This window comes from Myotis yumanensis, unplaced genomic scaffold (assembly GCF_028538775.1).
Source record: "Myotis yumanensis isolate MYYU_CA2020_CCGP unplaced genomic scaffold, mMyoYum1.0.hap1 SCAF_4, whole genome shotgun sequence".
Classification (NCBI taxonomy): domain Eukaryota; kingdom Metazoa; phylum Chordata; class Mammalia; order Chiroptera; family Vespertilionidae; genus Myotis; species Myotis yumanensis.
In genome coordinates, this window is record NW_027223755.1 from 65,402,237 (window position 1) to 65,422,259 (window position 20,023).

At 42.3% G+C, this 20,023-nt stretch overlaps 1 protein-coding gene and 1 pseudogene across 2 annotated transcripts in view; one reads left to right on the forward strand and one right to left on the reverse strand.

The window, feature by feature from the left end:
* EPB41L4A (erythrocyte membrane protein band 4.1 like 4A) overlaps window positions 1-20,023 on the reverse strand; it is a 215,998-nt gene that overhangs the window by 176,422 nt on the left and 19,553 nt on the right. The window lies entirely within an intron of this gene.
* On the forward strand, window positions 8,504-9,321 carry LOC139008136 (carbonyl reductase [NADPH] 1 pseudogene; annotated as a pseudogene).

Here is a 20,023-nt window from a genome sequence, read left to right on the forward strand (position 1 = left end):
TTCGGGGACTTGAAAACATAGCTACATAATCAGATCTAGACACAGCATTTCTTTCCTTTTCTTTTAAGAGAGGAAGGGAAAGGAGAGAGAGAGAGAGAGAGAGAGAGAGAGAGAGATATCAATCGGTTATCTCCCACACATGCCCAGACCGGAGACTGAACCCAAAACTTAGGTGTGTGCCCTGAGCAGGAATAGAACCCACCATCGTTTGACGTATGGGATGATGCTCCAACCAACCACGCCACATGGGCCAAGGCCAGACATGGTATTTCTTTAATGAATAAATAACATATGTGTGTATTTAGGAGTTTATTTGTAATAGCCATAAATCATGTGACTTTATTTTCACATGCTGTATTTTTATTAAATAATTTATGACAAAATGATCCTAGTTTAATGTTAAGAAATATGGCTCATGAAATGACAGCCACAAAAAGCTAAATTAATTCATTCATATGTGTTTCACTACTTGAGAGGCAATGCCTCATAGTACTCACTTATATCTACATGGCACTGAATACACACCATTAACAAAGTTGGGGCTCAATGAACACTTATTTATATAATGAGCACCGTGTGCTATGCTGAGTATTTTTTCCATTCACTTATTTAATATTTACAAAACCCGTATGAGAGCTGTTTTATCTCCATGTACATCTGAAGAAATATTGAGAAAGTACAAGCCTGCCACTGGAAGTTGCTAGGAGACGGCAAAATGCTGTCAGGGAGGTGGGGCAGCTTATCATCTGGGAGTCCCCACCTTTCTAGTGGAACACGGTGACACCTGGGCACAGACCCCTTGGCCCACTTTAGCCTGAAGCAAAAGCCACTGACTTCTGGGAAAGGCTCTCTGGCCTCCCAGCTCTGCATTAGTCTCTGATGAGCACCCAAGGGCGCCGACCTGCTTCTGCTGCTTCCCAGCTCTGGGCTCCAGGTCTGCAGAACTGTTCTCCCCTGCAGCAGTCCTCTGCTCCCTCTCTTACTCATTTCTACGTCTCTACAGAACTCGCAACTTTTCCCTCTTTCAGGAATCACTGCAGTTTTCATCTGTCATGGCTTTCTATATCTTTCTTGAATATTAAGGATTTTTTTCTTTAAAAAATATCTTTTGTCATTTTCACACCATTTTTCAGTATATGGGTAGCATTGGATGTGCTCAGTTTCCCATATTCATAAAATGTCCTCCTGATAAAACCAGACATTATGATTGATAACCAAATCAACTTAAGATGAAATACAAATATTCATGGATTTTTAGAAAAAGGTTGATTTTTTTCAAGCTACAAATCATCAACTTAAAAATCAGTTTTGCTAAAAAAAAAAATAAAAACTGGTTTTACTCTAAACGTTTGTAAGTTCATTGTTTAGAACACATTATTTTTCTGCCAGAAATAATTGTGTTCATTCATGAAACACCTATCATGAACTAAGTACTATTTTAAGTGATAGACATACTGTAGGACATAAAACAGACAAGGTCCCTATCTATTACATTTCTGTAATTTGGGAAAACTTGTGGTATAAACAATGCATATTGCATGTGTATTTTCATATTAAGACTTATGGACACCCTGGCATTTCAAGCACTGTTATTAGTTTCACACTCCTGCTTAGCACTTTAAATGTCATTATTTTAAAATACAGCAAACGCTTTGTTAATTAACAAAGGTAATTTTCATTTGCGGTATATATGAGTGGTGTTGAAGCTATGTGGCTGGTTAAGATTGCACAGATTCCACCATCTCTGCAAGAACAAGACATGAAAAACCTGGCCAGGCCGAGCACCTGACACCTGCAGGGCGGCACTCAGGCTCTGGAACCAGTCCCGCTTCTCTCAGGCCTTAGACTGTAGCTTGAACCCAGTCACAGCCAGATGGTTTCCTCATGAGAACGTCCTCACTGCACCTGCACTTCCCTGCTAGTGCTACTCAGGGTGCCCAAGGACAGAGACGGGGGACTCGTTCACAGAGAGGAGACTGCAGGTGGCTCTTGATTGTGCCTGCTTGCTAGTAAGTCAGTGTAGCCCTGCCTTAAGACCAGACATTGACCCGGCCGGCATGCCTCAGTGGTTGAGTGCTGACCTATGAACCAAGAGGTCATGGTTCTCTCTCATCATTGATGTTTCTATCTCTCTCTCCCTCTCCCTTCCTCTATGAAATCAATAAAAAAATATTTTTTTAAAATATATTTTATTGATTTTTTACAGAGAGGAAAGGAGAGAGAGAGAGAGTTAGAAACATCGATGAGAGAGAAACATCGATCAGCTGCCTCCTGCACACTCCCCACTGGGGATGTGCCCGCAACCCAGGTACATGCCCTTGACCGGAATCGAACCCGGGACCCTTCAGTCCGCAGGCCGACGCTCTATCCACTGAGCCAAACCGGTTTCGGCAATAAAAAAATATTTTTAAAAAAAGATCAGAAATTGTTTTTAGTGTAATTTACCAGCTGGGAGCAAGAGAGTGAAGGAAGGAATGTATAGCACCTACCTATTTTATTTCTCTATTCTACAGGCTACCAATACTGACCAAAAGAATCCAACAATGCTGGAAGACCAGACTGGTTTAAATCAGTTGGCAACACACCCCTCATGGAGTTTATCTTCTAGTAGAGGGAGGGGACAATAAGCCAGTAAAAAAATACATAACTATTGACCAGGATAGTTACTGAAAGGAAAGAAGCAGATAGTTAAGGAAAGCCCTTTCCGGAGGGGATGTCTGAGTTGAGCGTGCACTAGTCATGAGAGGAGGGAAACCTTCCAGGCGCAGGCAACACTAGGTGCAAAGGCCCTAAAGCAGGAAAGTGTAGGATGCACTGGAGAAAGGAAAGCCCTGTGTGGCTGAAGATGCCTCACGAAGAGGATCAATAACAGATGGTACTGGAAAGAATGGGAAAGAACCAGGTCATATCTCATGCATCTTATAGGGCTTAGTGGGCCATGGTAAAAAGTTTGGACTTATTCAAAGTGTAATGGAAGCTGCTAAAGAATTTCAAGAAGTTGCCTGGCTCCGAATCCACATGTAATACAATTCACTCTGGTTACTATGCAGACAAATGAACTGTGTAATTTATTTTCACATAGATGCAAAGTTTGCAGAAACTGGATGCATTTTATATCCATTAAAACAATACAAATAGCTAATTCATTCATTGTTATATTCCATGTACTGTTTGAGAGCTTTCAGTGTATTAACTCATGACATCTCCATAAAAATCTTATCCCCTTTTTAAAGAAGGGGGAACTGAGATACAGAAAAGTTAAGTCACTTGCCTGGCTAGCAAGGGGCAGAAGCAGGATCAGAACCCAGGCAGTCTGCCCACCGTCCCCACACTTCCTTACGCTCTTAACCTCATGAGCCATGTTGTTTCTGAAGTCCAGCTTCAAAGTCATGTGTTTCAGGGATAAAATGAAACCACTGCAGTCAACCACCACCAAAAGGTTCACGACTCAATTTAAAGATAGTATCCAACTTTTATATTTTAATGGAGGGATGCTGATGGGAAGGGTTTATATGGTTTCTATAGGTGCTGGAATTAGGTGAGTTTGCTTTCATCAAGCTTTGGATCGCTTCCATAAAACCAAACGTGAAGAGAAAACATTCATTTTTCAATGACTATACAGTAAAAGAGAGCCACTGGTGCACACACTTGTCAGTTCTGCAAGAGTGCACCCCTGCAGGGGAGAAAGCACCCATCTCCTGTGAGAACTTCCCACAAAGAGAGTCATTAGTGTGGAAGGAGTGCTCACTTTAGAGAGAAATGGCATTCTTCAAATGTCAGAAGCATCCCCATGGAATAAACAGGTCCCCAACAAGTCTATTAACTGGTGTTACAAACCGTGGCCGTAGAGAACGGAGCTCATCTATGCTGACAGTGATTGGGAGTGAAAACAAAAAGGCTGAGAAAGTTCTCATTATCCAGCAGTTCCCTGGTTTAACCTTCTAAGAATGAACAGAAGTGTTTCCTTCGTTGCAAATTCCAGAGCCATGGGACTCTCATCACCCAGAGCTCCAGACCAAAAATAAAAAGCGAAGAAATATCAGTATTCAGGGGGATGAGTATTTTGACAGTTGAGGATGATAAAAAAACGGTAAAGTCTTTTAGGTAAAACTGTTTCATACTATAAAATATCACATTATCCAGTCACCTAGGTTACATAACAATGAGAGTTATAAACATCACTCAGAGACAGCAATATTTTGCCTCCCAGGCCTTCATGGTGCATCTCAAAACAGTTCCACCAAAGTCACCCCAGTAGGAGAGCTTTGGGTTGTGGCTCACCATGAATAGGAGCTTTCTCTAGAATCCCACTTGTTTATCTTTTCCTTTAAGAATGCATGCAAGTTTTACATTTTATTCTACAAAAGATCTGTTTTGACTTTTAGGCCTTTTTTTCTTTTTTTGGCAAGGCAATTTGAAAAATGATTTTTGTATCAGGCAAATCTGGCACTCCAGGAAGATGGGCCAAGTTTATCCTGTGGCTAGTCACATCTCAACCCCACTGAGAACAGATACACATAAAACTATGAGTCTGAGACCAAGGCTTTTAAAAATGTAGGAATCCATAATGTGATGTCCAACATCCAGGTTCTCTTTGTCTGCAGAGCACTGTCTCTCAACTCTAGCTGCTCATTAACACTTATCTGGGAAGCTTTTAAAAAAATACCTGCCTAAGCTCCACTCCAGGCCAACTGAATCAAAATCCCAGGGTGGAGGAAGAGATTGCTGTGATATAGCTCCAATGGATGACTTGAATGGGCAGAGAGGGTTGGGAACCACTGCGGAGAGGATGCTAAGGAAATGTTAAGGCCTCAAAGGGATGGTGGAACACCGAAGCCACCCCCAGGTGACAACTCTCCCCTTCCCCTGCTGGAGTGGTGTCAAAAACAGAAGGTTTAAATGAGATCCAGATACTCATAACAGAGTACAAAAATGTCTAGGTTTTGATCGAAAACCACTCATCATACCAAGAACCAGGAAGATCTCAAGCTGAATGAAAAAACACAATCAACAGATTCCAACAGCAAGATGACAGATGTTTTAGAATTGACAAAGACTTTAACGCAGCCATGATAAAAATTCTTCAAGTTGCAATTAGAAATAAGCTAGATGAACTGGGGGAAATGCCGGCATGTTCCTCAGGCCCTTCAAGCAGGTTCATTGCTGGGCCAGACAGGAATGTGCAGGTCTGGGCTGGTGCAGGTTGGGAAATTTCTTTGGTAGAAGGATCCCAAGGGACACTAACCAGCTGTATACTGGCCTGTGGTGTCCTCGTGCCTGTTCACTGTAATTTGCCTTTGGTTTGGTGAATTTGATCTGACTTTCTGAAGGACTGTGAGCCACGAGGCAAAGCCTAGAATCCCTAGAAGGGGAGCTACATCGTGGGGGCTGATTGACAATGCCTGCGTCCCCACGGGGTTAGGTTAAGAAGAAGGGGCAAGATGACTGAGTCCAGGGATTGGCTTTGATTGAGATTAATCAACGCAAAAACTGATAGATTTCATCAAAATTAATCATTTCTGTCTGCAAAATGTTCTGTAAAAAGGATAGAAAGAAAACATAGCATACAGACTGAGAGAAAATATTTGCAAACTACATATCCAAACAAAGGACTAATATATAGGATATATAAAGAATTCTCATGGGAAAAATTAAACTGACAAAATCTAAATAGAGGCATGGATACTGGGAATTGGATGAAAGGGTTAGCCAAAGAGCATATACAGTATATATGCATAGCCCATGGACGGACACAGACAACAGTGTGGTGATGGGCAGAGATGGAAGGGGGGTGGGGGCTGGGTGGAGATGGGCAAAGGAGAGGGGAATGGGGACATCTATAGCAGTATCAAAAATAAAGTAAAAAATAAAAAACCTCTCAGAACTTAACAGTAGAAAAACAATCCATTTAGCACATCAGCAGAGACACTTCATCAACAAGGCTACACAGATAGCAAATAAGAACATGAAAATATTCCATATAATTAGCCATTGGGGAAATGCAAATTAAAAGTACAATGAGATATCACTACATGCCTATCCAAAAAGCTTTAAAAAAATAGTGACAAACCAAATACTGAGGAGCTGCAAAGAAAATGAGTCACCCATACATTGCTGGTGGGACTATAGCATGTTACAGCCACTGTGGAAAACAGTTATGCAGCTTCTTTAAAAACTAAACATGAAACTATCATATAACCCAGTAATTGCACTCTTCAGCATTTATCCCAGAGAAATAAAATTTTTCATACATAAAATGTATGTGTGAATATCTGTAGCAGCTTTATTCAGAAAGTCAAAAACTGTAGACAATCCAGACGTCCTTCAGCAGGTAAGCGAGTAACCATGCTGGATGTGGTATATCCATCGCACAGGATACTGCTCAGGAATAAATACTGACATATGCAAAAACCTGGCTGAGTCTCCAGAGAATTATGCTGAGTGAGAAAAGCCAATTCAAAAGATATGATTTCACAGACACAACATTCTTGAAATAAAACTACAGATTAGTGGTTGCCAGTTTAAGCAGAGGTGAAGAGGCAGAGAAGTGGGTGCAGCTGTAAAAGGGAGCTCTGAGGAATCCTTTGGGTGATGGAAATGCTCTGTATCTTGGCCCTCCAGGAAGTGCATCAAGGTCAATATCCTGTTGTGATACTGTATTAACATTTTGCAAGAAGTTACCTTTGAGGAAAAACAGTTACAGGGGCATGGGATCTCTCTCTATTATTGCTTAAAACTACATGTGAACTACCTCAAAATAAAAAGTTGAATTAAAACAAAAAAAGGCTACTGGCTCAATGAACATGAACCCTGACCGAAGCACTAAGGAAACAGCAAGTGTGTGGACATGACCTTTTCATGTGTCCCAGATCTTTATTTACTGGCCATTTTTAGCTCTAGCATTTCATCCATGATTCATGAGTCCCGGCAACCTAACTAATTTTATTCAATGAAGAAGAGGCACCCTGCAGCCTTGCCAAGACCAATTATTTCCCTGGTGACACTCAATATAATATGAGCTATCACGCCTATGACATGCCACAGCCTAGAGTGACCACTTTCTACGCTGTTATTTGCTTTGCTTTGTTCTCTTCCACCTCTTCAGAGAAAGATGCTAAGGTGTTTAAATGTCCCTCTGCCTAGTACCACAACCATTCCAGTGCTGTCTTTCAGACTAATATCCTCGTATGAACGGGGGGGGGGGGGGGGGGGGGGGGGCGGGGGGCGGGGGGGGATCACTACTGCTAACTCATTTTTCATATTACAACAAATCCAATTTTCAGGGTTTCGGGAGGACAAAATAGGACATTACTCTACAGTGTATTTAGGACAAGAAAACATTTGCTGTAACTCAATTCACTCTTGGAAAATTCTGAATGCACAATTACCAAGTCCAAAAACAAAAGGGAAAAAAATTGCAATCTTCACTTTCTATCGACAAGTACAGTCCTTAAAACGTCCCCAGACATAAGAATCCCTGTAACTCATTATGAAATTCATTTCAATATGGAAAGGTGAAAACCTATCCTGAATTGAAAGCTCTCCAGAGAGGGAAACCTCATTCTGATACTTTACAACATTCATTTGTCAAGCCACGTGACCTTCGGCATCACATCTTGGTAAAAATTATGTCAGTTTCCTCTCAGGATTGTAGAAATTAATTTGTACAAAACTGTGGTCACTCCTAAGCATGCCAAGTTGTGTGGGTCAAAGAGCATACAGCATTTAACTTATGCAAACTGAACTAGACGAATGAGAGAGAGAGAAATTCCACAGGACATTCCCATTCCCTCAGTCTCAGGTCCTGGGTGCTTCTCTTAGGTGGGCTTCAATACACTGAACCTGAGCCTCGTATTCAAGTGTGTTCTTTTTGTCCAACATAAAGCCTCTAAACACAAGCCTCCTTTGTTGTCCAATGCTTAATTGAATGTACAGTAACCGTTCCAAATCAAGAGGAAACATGGGCTATGTTTAATGGCTGGTAGAACAGCTTCCATGGTGGAGCCATCCTAAAGATTTGTGGAGTTTTTTTAAAGTCTAATTTTGACCAATACTATATTTTTGCATCAGTGAATCAATTTGGAAATCATTCTACCATGATGTGCTCCCTGCAAATCCGACTCATTCTTCTGTGGATTGGGTGTGTGCAGGAACGTACAGGTGCACAGGCGTGTACAGGTGTGTGTGCAAGAACCCCTGGGCTAGCACCGAATCGGTGCTTCCCCATCATCTCTGCTGACATTGTCTTGGAGGGACAGACAACTGGGGAGCCAAAGCAGCCCACCGGTTTTCAGTGGGCATTAAGTGAGGCAAAGCAACATACAATCTCCCCTCACACACTTGGAATTTTACTCTTAAAATTAATAATGAGAGTGCGCACCATGCGCCCTGAAGTCGCCCTCGCAGACGCTGGGAGCATCGCGGGAGCCCTGGTCGCAGTTCTTGGGCGTCCACAGCCCGCTCCGCTCTACACGCAAGTACTTCACGATCCCCTTACCCGGCCATGTCGTCCAGCAGCCGCGTGGCGCTCGTGACCGGGGCCAACAAGGGCATCGGCTTCGCCATCACGCGGGACCTGTGCCGCCAGTTCTCGGGGGATGTGGTGCTCACGGCGCGGAATGCCGGGCGGCGGTGCAGCAGCTGCAGGCCGAGGGCCTGAGCCCGCGCTTCCAGCAGCTGGACATCGACGACCTGCAGAGCATCCACGCCCTGCGCGACTTCCTGCGCAAGGAGTACGGGGGCCTGGACGTGCTGGTCAACAACGCGGGCATCAAAGGGAATGATTCCACACCGTTTCACATTCAAGCAGAAGTGACGATGAAAACAAACTTTTTTGGTACCCGAGACGTCAGCACGGAGCTGCTGCCTCTCATGAAACCCCAAGGCAGAGTGGTGAATGTGTCGAGCATGATGAGTCTCTGGGATCTGAAAAACTGCAGCCCGGAGCTGCAGCAGAAGTTCAGAAGCGACACCATCAGCGAGGAGGAGCTGGTGGGGCTCACGAACAAGTTCGTGGAAGATGCACGAAACGGGGTGCACCAGAGGGAGGGCTGGCCCAACACTGCGTACGGAGTCTCAAAAATCGGCGTCACGGTCCTGTCCAGGATCCACGCCAGGAACCTGAGTGCGCACAGGAGAGGGGACAAGATCCTCCCGAATGCCTGCTGCCCAGGGTGGGTGAGAACCGACATGGGTGGACCCCAAGCCCCCAAAAGCCTAGAAGAGGGTGCGGAGACCCCTGTGTTCCTGGCCCTTTTGCCCTCAGATGCTGAGGGGCCTCACGGACAGTTTGTTTCAGACAAAAAAGTTGTAAAATGGTGAGCTCCTCTCTATGGGCTCTATTGTGTTATCTGTTCTGAATGCACAAAAAGGACATGCACACTGTCGCATCATTTCTATCCAAATATATGTGTTGTTCACCTAAGAAACATTCAAAAAAAATTAATAATGAGAAGTTTGAGCACTTCCTTGCATGAAATAAAGCTATTAAACAGCAGTGCCAAAATATTTTCTCTACATATTCTGAACACCTACAATTCCTCCATTACAAAAAAAAATCCTTATATCCCACAAATGAAGTTTGAATAAAGAATGAAGGTCTAAAATCATCTTTTGTAAGGACAAGCTTTGATGAAATAAAAGTGAGGAAGACAAAGTCCAGACTGGAGGCTGAAGAAATGCCAGGAAGAGGAGTGAAGCAGGAGCTGGGGCAAGGACAACACACTCAACCATACTGGGAATCTGTCCATCACTGAGAATAAGAGAAACATGAAAATGTTCACATGCCTAATCACTCCTACTTTCTCACCTGTAACGGGAGAACAAGGTCTAAACAGCAGCAAACTGCACGGGAAGACCATCTCCTCTTAGATGAAACCCAGCCATTCTTTAAAAGCTATAGGCAGCATTTCCCATACTAACTTGAGAGAGGCAATGATCTCAGGCTCACCCAAAAGCACAATACATTCATTTAAGATGAGAGTCATCAAGACAACTGCTTAATGGAACCTGTCCAAATCTAGAACCAATCACTTTTGCCAAAGTATGATTAGTCACTGTACTTCTATTAGACCTAAGAAAGGCAATTGGAGCTGCCTTTTGCTCAAAGCACTGACCTAGTTGAATTTAAGAAGAGCCTATTAAGGAAAATAAAAGCCATACAATTTCTCTATTTAAAGAGCTTAGGTAGGAGCACAAAATTTAAAGTCAAAATTGAATCTGCTCTTCTGAGCAGAGTGATCATTGTGACCTAAAGGAGAATTACTATATAATCAAAAGTGTCCTCCCTAGTAGAGAACATAGCCCTAGTCTCAGAGTACAGTGCAGGAGCCATGGACCAGACAGAAGGAGCTAAGAGGGTCCCTACATGAATCTATGCTACCAAATCCTGAGAAGAAAAAAAACACAGTTACACTAAGAAGTGACTGAAAACAACTAAGGACCAGTAAAGAAATTGTACAAAAGTACCTATATTAAATCATATATAATGCCTCCTCTCTCCCTACTTATTCAATAAAATTATAATTCTATTAAAACAATGTTTCTCATTAACAAAATATTGCTTAGTTGTTATAACTTTATTGATGACATTCTATAAAATAATGTTAAAGTAAAGATAGATAGGAATCGACCATAGATGTTTAATTTTTCTCATCCACAAAGCTACCACTTGAAAATTCTTTGACTAAGGGATAAAAATGTGGGAACTTACAGAAAAACTTCCTTAATAATTGGCATGTTCAAGAAAATTACCACCAAATAATCTCAAAAATAGAAAAAACAAACAAAAAGACTCTAATTTTAAAATATATATTTTATTGATTTTTTACAGAGAGGAAGAGAGAGGGATAGTTAGAAACATCGATGAGAGAGAAACATCGATCAGCTGCCTCCTGCACACCCCCCACCGGGGATGTGCCAGCAACCAAGGTACATGCCCTTGACCGGAATCGAACCCGGGACCCTTGAGCCCGCAGGCTGACGCTCTACCCACTGAGCCAAACCAGTTAGGGCAAGACTCTAATTTTAGATAGTTTCACATATATCCTTTCCAACTTTCGAAGTACAGTAAGTCTGTGGTTACATAATCTATTATAAAGCACAGAAAAAGACTGAAGTGTCCCCAGATAAATTTTCTGATGCTGGCACAACCTCGGTATTAAAACTGGTCAGAGACACCTCCCCCCTACACACAGACACAGATTCCGGCACACACAACTCAACCAAAGAGAAAGGAGAGGGAAACACAGACCTCATTCACCCAGAGGACACTGATGTTTTGAAAACTTCCCCCAGATAATTTTGGATTCTCTTTCTTATAGAGAGCCAGTGTATGCCAACAAGCTTTCACAAACTCATGGGGCCAGGTGTGTTTCAAGATTCAAAAAATAAGACAAGGGGAAGATGGCTGCATAGGTAAACACCTCTACTCGCCGCCTCCCATAACCACATCAAATTTCAACTAAAATACAGAACAACCATTATCCAGAACCGTTGGAAAGCTGGCTGAGTGGAAGTTCTACAACTAGAGAGGTAAAGAAGAAAGCACACTGAGACTGGTAGGAGGTGCAAAGGTGGGGAACAGGCTGGTCCGCACCCACCTGTGCCACTTTTTTTTAATCAGGAGAGAGATCATCTCTGCAGAGGCCACTCTGCAGAGCAAGGGATCCCAGACCCACACCAGACCCCCAATCCAGAGTCCCAGAGCTGGGGAAAAAAAATCCCTACAGGCAGTAAGAACTACTGGCTGTAAAAACCAGTGCAGATTGGGGCTCAGTGACACAGAGGCTGCTGGAGACCCAGCTGTTCCTCTTAAAAGGCCTGTGCATGAACTGAACTTATAAGCTCCCACTTCCTCTGAGCTCCAGCACAGGGCAAGGCTCTGGGGATTACAGACACATACGAGAAAGAACTGGATTGTCTAGCATGGGGACAGGAACTCGGGGGCGGTTTTCTCCCAGACAGAGGTGCTCACAAACATCATTGTCCTATGCTAGGACCTCCCAGGCAACAGGGCTGACTAGCAGCCATTTCTGTTTGCTCTATCCTGGTGATTCCCTAAGACCCCGCCTCATCCAATTTACAACCCCACCCATGCATATGAATGGCCTGTCCTTGTTCAGACTAAAATCTCTCAAACAAGCTGCTGGGTCCCAAACCTATCAATAAAAGGCCCAAGATCTGGCACTAGCACCAGCCTGCCTTGTTTCATAGCTGGGCCTCATCCAGGCACTTCCAAACCCGATACAAAGAGGAGGAATTTACAGATCTCTCTGTAGCTCCTGCTGGGTGGCCCCAGGCAGTGGCTCACTTTGCACCTCCCTGGAGACCCAAGAGCCAGTGTACCCAGTGGTTAGTGTCAGACCATACCAGATTACAACTCTCACATCCATAAGCGACATACTCAAGGAGCAGACTCAGTGAGCACCAAAGCTCCACTGAAGCAAGTCCTGCTCCATAGGGGTGTCTACTCCCACTGTAGTCAAAGCTGATCTGCACAGCCAATTGGCCTGGAGGTCAATTCATCCCAGTGACACCAACAGCAATCAAGTCTCAACTACAACAAGACTGTGCTCACAACCCACACAGGGGTGAACCTAGAGCTCCCAGCTCAGGTGACTAGGGAGGCTGAGCCACTGGGCCCTATATGACACTTTCTACACAAGGCCACTCTACCAACTCAAGGAGACATAGCAGCTCTACCCAATACATAAAAAACAAACACAGGGGAGCAGGCAAAATGTGGAGACAAAGAGACATGTCACAAATGAAAGAAATGGAAAAAAGCAAACTATTGGATATAAAGTTCAAAATCACAGTTATAAGGTTACTCAAGAATCTTCTAGAAACCTGCAAACAATGGAAAAGGACCAGTCAGAATTTAAGCATATACTGACTAAAATAAAGACTAATATACAGGGATTCAACAGTAAAGAATTCTGAGAATCAAATCAACTATTTGAAATATGAGGAAGCAAAAAACACCCAACCAGAAGAGCAAAAAGAAAAAAGAATCCAAAAATGTGAAGACAGTGTAAGGAGCCTCTGGGACAACTTCAAGCATACCAACATTCACATTATGGAGGTGCCAGAAGAAGACAGAGAGCAAGATATTGAAAACCCATTTGAAGAAACAATGACAGAAAACTTCCCCCCAGGAAGCACAAAGAGTCCCAAACAAGAGAAACCCAAAGAGGACCACATCAAGACACATCATAATTAAAATGCCAAGGGCTAAAGACAAAGAAAGAATTTTAAAAGCAGCAAGAGAAAAGCAGTTAGTTACCTACAAGGGAATGCCCATACGACTGTTCAGCTGATTTCGCAACAGAAAGTACGCAGGCCAGAAGGGAGTGGCAAGAAATATTCAAAATGATGAATAGCAAGGACTTACAACCAAGATTAGCCAGCAAAGCTATCATTTAGAATTGAAGATCAAATAAAGAGTTTCACTAAAGAAAAAGCTAAAGGAGTTCATCACTACCATATCAGTATTATATGAGATGTTGAAAAGTATTCTTTAAGAAGAGAAAGAAGAAAAAGAACAAAAATATGAACAACAAAATGGCAACAATACATACCTATCAATTGAATCTAAAAATCAAAATAAATAAATAAGAAATCTAATGAACACAATAAACTGGTGAGTAAAATAGAATCAGAGGCATGAAAATGGAACAGACCAACGATTCTCAGAGGGAAAGGGGAGGGGGGTGGGAAGAGATTAAACAAAGATCTTATATGCATATATGCATTACCTATGGACACAGACAATAGGGTGGCAAAGGCCTGGGGCAGGGCAGGAATCGGGTGGAGGGGAGAATGGGGGGAAAAAAGAGGGACATCTGTAATAATCTCAACAGTAAAGATTTTTTTTAAATGAAATAAAAAAAGATTCAAAAAATGTCCACAAAGGCACTACTGGGCATAGCCAGCGGTCACCAACCTTTTAGACCTCATGGACCACCAGTGATCCCAGACCACCAGTTGGCGACCACTGAACTAGACCTACTATGGTGACCATTTCACAATGTGTACATATATTGAGTCATTATGCTGCATGCCTGAAACGAATATACTGTTATGTCAATTATGTTTCAATAAAAACATTTAAAGGCAAAAAGTAAATATATGTTTGCAATTAACATAGCAGGCCAAAGCCAACTTTACTATAAAAAAAATAAACTAAAAAGATGACTTTGTTCTGAAATTTTCATTGAGAGCTTGAGAACCTTCAGCCATGGCCTGATTTCTGCAAATACAGGTGGCAGGTGGGAGTAGAAGGTATGTTCTTTTTCCTGAAACACAGTTTTGCCATCTGCATATTCAAACTAAGGAAGAACGATTAACCTGTGGAAATTCTCATTGAAATGCCTTAATTTTTTTTTAAGGCAAAAGAAAAGTCATACTGGGGGTTTAGAGACATTTCAGCATGGGCAATAAGTAAACTTTTATTTAGCCCTCAATATATGCTGGGGGAAAATAATACAAAGAGCTGCCCCATCCATTTGCTAGGGCAATATTTATGAAATTTCCTCTATGGTCAGTCTTGATCATTGCATGACCCATCGAGGCTTCCCACCTTTAGGAAGGGGCTGAAATAGCACATATGATTCTTGAATATGGTTTCAGCTTTACCTTTTATAAAGAGCTGGTGAAGCCCTTATCAGCAGAGGCCACCTTTCTCTAAACCCTGACAGGTACTCCCTACACACCCTACAGCTTGAGCGTATGACCTGTCCTGACCAATGGGACCTTCAGGAAAGAAAGCCTGACGGGGATTTGGTGCTTCTGAGAAAAACACTCCTCTCTAATAAAAAGAGACATAACCAGCCCTAGCTGGTTTGGCTCACTGGATAGAGTGTCAGCCTGCGGACTGAAAAGTCCCGGGTTCGATTCCAGTCGGGGCACATGCCCAGGTTGCGTGCTCGATCCCCAGTTTTGGGAGGTGCACAAGGCAGCCAATCAATGATTCTCTCTCATCATTGATGTTTCAATCTCTCCCTTCCTCTCCAAAATCAATAAAAATACATATATTTTTTAAAAAAAGAGACATAACCAGTATCAGTCAGGACCTCAGGAAGAAACACATAGTGAACTCAACTTGGCTAATTTGGGAAACGTCTAATAAAGGGTATTATTAATTCTGGGAATACAGAAAACCATGAGAGAGAGAGAGAGAGAGTGCAGAATCCCAGAGTTGGTAACAAGCTTTTATCCACCCCCAGGCAACTATGACAAAAACAAACAAACAAGAAACTCACAGGAAAGCCAATCCAGAACCCTACGCTGCTGACCCCTGAAACAACCGTGATCTGCCAACCTCCAGACTTGTTGTTCTGGGAGAAAAATAAACCACATTACCTAAAGCCAAACACAGTCAATTAAAAATCCCACTGACCAGTCTCTGTCTTTTCATTCACTGAAATTATCTCCTCATTGATATTAAAGGACTTAAATTATAGTCTAAGTGAGAGAGGGGTGGCAGCCCCAAATCCAGAAGATCTTAAGAGAGACCCCAATATACTAAATGACACACAAAAAACAAATCTCAAAAGATGGAAACAGAAATGGGTAATATCCAACCTCACCAATAAAAATTGTAAGTGGTTTGCATTTCTCAAATCTTCAAGTATTATCACTCAGAGATGATGAGGTTCCAATCTCACAAGCTCCTGGTAGATGTTCAAATTGGTAGAATTTGTGAAAATAATATGGGCAAAATGTACTGATTTCTTTGTAACTAGGACCTTATTTCTTTCCCTCTAAGCTTTACTGTCTCTGAATAAGTTGTGAGCTCATTGTTAATTAAATAATTAATTGTTTAATATGGCTTAATTAGCTCTTTCAATTTCACATATTTCTAGGTACCTTAATAAAAAATTCAACCCTAGTGTATCATATTTTTAAAAAGCATAATGGGCCCAGCCAGTGTGTCTCAGTGGTTGAGCAATGACCTATGAACCAGAAGGTCACGGTTCAACTCCAAGTCAGGGCACATGCCCAGGTTGTGGGCTCCATCCCCAGTAGGGGGCATGCAGGGGGTCTCTGTCACCATTGATGTTTCTATCTCTCTCTCCCTCTTCCTTCCTCTCTGACAGCAATAAAAAAAGTTTTTAAGCATAATGAAATGAAGCAATGCCTTGCATTCTCTTAACCTGATGGTCATGTCTTTAATACCCACATCTGTTTGCACTAAGATCTGACAAAGGCACTTTCACCCACTAAGGGGCATCATATGTTAAATCCTAGAAATGTACAGTGAATGAACAGCCTCTGTAGTACTGGTCTCATAAACCCAGCCCATAAAATTGCTCAGATCTCACATAAAATGTCATTACAGCAAATTACTCCTTTCTGATCCTAAATTATTTCCAATGGGATATCAAACCCTCAGTAATAAATGTGATTAGCTTAAAAATTAATAATGTTGATTTTGATAGATTTTGAAAGGCTTCCACATCTACAGTAATTATTTTAAGGAAGACAGAGATTTCTGAGTTCATCTATATGTCCCAATATTGATTTAAAATTATGCTCAGGGAATGGGGTTTTCTGGGTAATTGAATTTTCCAGGTTTTATTAATCCAATAAATGATTGCTACTTTTAACAATCTGTCAGGCTCTGATCTGCAAAAGATGTAAGAGATTGGACTGAGCACTAACTTCAAAACATACTGTAGAAATAAAGTTTTAAAATGAATCTGGTATCAACTTTCTTTTCCATCCTATATTTAAGATCATACATATACACACATCTCAAAATTAAGGTTATAGTTTCCAGTTACTTGATTGGATAGTAAAGAAAGATACTATAGACATGAGAGTGGAAGACAGTAGCTGGAGAGGCTCGATGGGAACAGCAGGTGACTCTCCTGCAAGAAAGCAAAAGCAATTGAAGTTAAGGGAAAACCAAGATCGTAGTCAATCCGTTCCCTTCTGCTACCTCACTTGACACTGACCCCCCCATTGACAGAGCCTTCCAGTGGGTCCCTGCTTTCGCTAAAAATACTATGAAAAGCCCTGGCTGGTGTGGCTCCGGTGGCTGGATGTCATCCCATGCACCAAAGGGTTATGAATTTTATTTCCAGTCAGGACACATGCCCAGGTTTCAGGTTCGGTCCCTAGTGGGTGGCATGAAGGAGGCAGCGAACAATGTTTCACTCTCCAGTCGATGTTTCTCTCTCTCTCCCCCTCTCCCTTTATCACTCTCTAAAAGTCAATTTTAAAATGTTTTTTAAAGAACTATGAAAAGAAGAACATGTGGAAAAAGTGCAAACTGCCATCTGGATATCTTGAGTGTGCGTGTCCATCAGGCTAGCCCCAAAGATAATGGGCCACACATTTGATACAAAAGCCAAAAGCCCGGAGGGGAGAGCTCCCTTCCCACCAGGATAATGACAGCCTAAAAGCACCAAGATTCTGCAAAGATGCAGCCATCCAGACACCGGGAGGACAGAAGTCTTGGGAGGAAGACCTGAGGCTGCCCGCCCTTAGGCTCCGTCAGCATGTGCCCTTAAAGGTCCTGCACTGCTCAGGGTAAAGCTCTGAATCTGAGACCCTCAATGGCCTCGCCACTCAAACTGCCTGATAACTCTGCTCAGTCTCCCTAGGAGACTGTCACGGCTGCTAATTTGGCTGCTCCAGCTTCAATCGGGGATTAAAGCAGCTGCATGAACCCCTGGTGCCTGATGCTGACATATCCAGCACAGGTGCCCTCCCTGAAACCATGCAGATGACCATCCCAACAGGACACCCCAGCTTCCAGCAGGGCTCCAAAGCCTTCTCACCACATTAAATGTCTCCAAGGTAAAGAACCGCCACTATAAAACAAGTGTCAGACTGGCTGGAATAGACTCTTCATAGAGTTGCTTACCGAGTGGCAATATTTTTTTTAAACTATGTTAAATAATTTTCAAATTTTCCTTTGAGTTGCAAAATAATATTTATCACAAAGTCCTCCAAAGTGCAGATTTAGAAAGTTTCCACATTGTCCAATATGCACTATCTGTAAATGACACTGTATATGAAACAGCCAGAGTCAATATTCCACAGGGCATCTTGGTTGGACTCAGGAAAATAGAGCAGGATGGTGAAATCCTGCTGGTGAAGGGCCTGGAGAGCCATGGGGACCCTCTCCTTTTAGCTCCCTGCTACTGTTCTCAGATGTAAACATACACTTAAGAGTAAATTATTGGGTTGTGGGCCTCTGAAGCAGTTGGTTCTTAAATTAATTTAATGAGCTGTGAACGTATGCCAAAGTAACTTCTTATCCCTGGAGAGAACTAAGACACAACTGTCTGAGGCTTAGCAGGAGGATCAGAGCAGAGTGGAGGAAAAATAAAGTAATTTAAAAAGCAAAGCTCTAATAGTTTCTAATATAAGAAGTTGATTTTGGTCAAAATTTTTATTTCCCTGTATTAGGATAGATTTGTATTGGCATTTTTAAAGCACTTTTAAAAACAAATGGACTTTGTAAAATTGAAACTCTAGAATAGGCACTTATATATATTATCTGATTTGATGCTTTCAACAATGCTAGAATTAGTAGTAGGACTGTGTCAGTTGGCCTCACTACTGCATGCAGGGCCCAGGGCCTAACACCTGGAAGGCTCTCAAAATCTATTTGTTTAGTGAATGAATGACTGTCTCAAATGCCCTTCCTACCTGCTTTTCCCTTCAACTCCACAGTTGAAGCCCAGCTCTCCTCACCTGACCACTAATGGCAGATTCCAGGCTCCCCTCGCTCTAATCCAATCTACAGTGCTAACTGCCAGTTACCTTAATAAAATGCCACCGGACTCTCCTCTGCTTAGACTTACCACACACCAGGCCTTAACTCCTCTTCATGGTTGTCAAGTCCTTCCCTTATGGAAAACACCAACTGGATGCAATGTGATTTTCCCCTCGGTCTCCAGGTTCAACCAGTTTCTCACTGTCCCAGGATGTCCACTGGGCAACCTCCTCACTTTCTGGGTATCTCAAGTCCACTTATTCTTTTTTTAAAATATATTTTTATTGATTTGAGAGAGGAATGGAGAGGGAAAGAGAGATAGAAACATCAATGATGAGAGAGAATCATTGACTGGCTGCCTCCTGCACACCCCACACTGAGGATCGAGCCCACAACATGGGCAAGTGCCCTGACTGGGAATCAAACCGTGACCTCCTGGTTCATAGGTCAACACTCAACCACTCAACCACCATGGTCAGGCAAGTCCAATTAATCTTCAAAGTCAAATTCAAAACACTCTTCTCCATGAGACCCTCACTTCTCACACTTCAATATCACACTTCCAGTCCTACTCTAGACTTAACTGTTCTATAATTTCATTTATGTTCATTTTGTATTCCCCATAACAGGCTGACTACAGTGGAGAAGAAAAGGTATTAACATTTACTGAACACCACTGGGTGTCAGACATGACATGAGATATAAACCATCTGGGTGAATAGTAAGCACTGTTAAAACTTCCACTGAATTGACTGGCTTACATTTTCTTATGGCCAACCGTTTAATTACATATGGTCTTACTCCATGAAGTAGCTTTAAAGAAGAAAATAAAAATAAATAAAATAATTGGAGTAATTAAAAAATCAAAATGCTCCTGAATCTAAGAAAGATCAGCTTCCTTCCCTACCAAATCAATTGCTCAAGTAGTTGAAAAGAGAAAATGCAATTGCTTTTTCTGACGCTGTCTACTCTATGAGGGGGGACTGAAAAAGCCACAGTAACCTGTGAAGCCTGAGGAATGAAACGCTGATTGTGGCTCCAGACTAGATAAACCATAAACACAATCTTGAGGTTTGACAACTAGCACCTGTCACCACAGCCACTGTAGATACAACCCATGAGACTTCCAGAGCTAAAAGGCAGCTCAGCTATTCATCCTAATGTTCAAATGCTTGTATCAAACACTTAACATGTTCACTACCCAGATGTGCAGAATCCTTTCCTCGGTTAACAACTCCAAGTTCCTAGGTAGGAGGAAACTATTTCTCAGTCAAGGTTGTCTGGTTAATT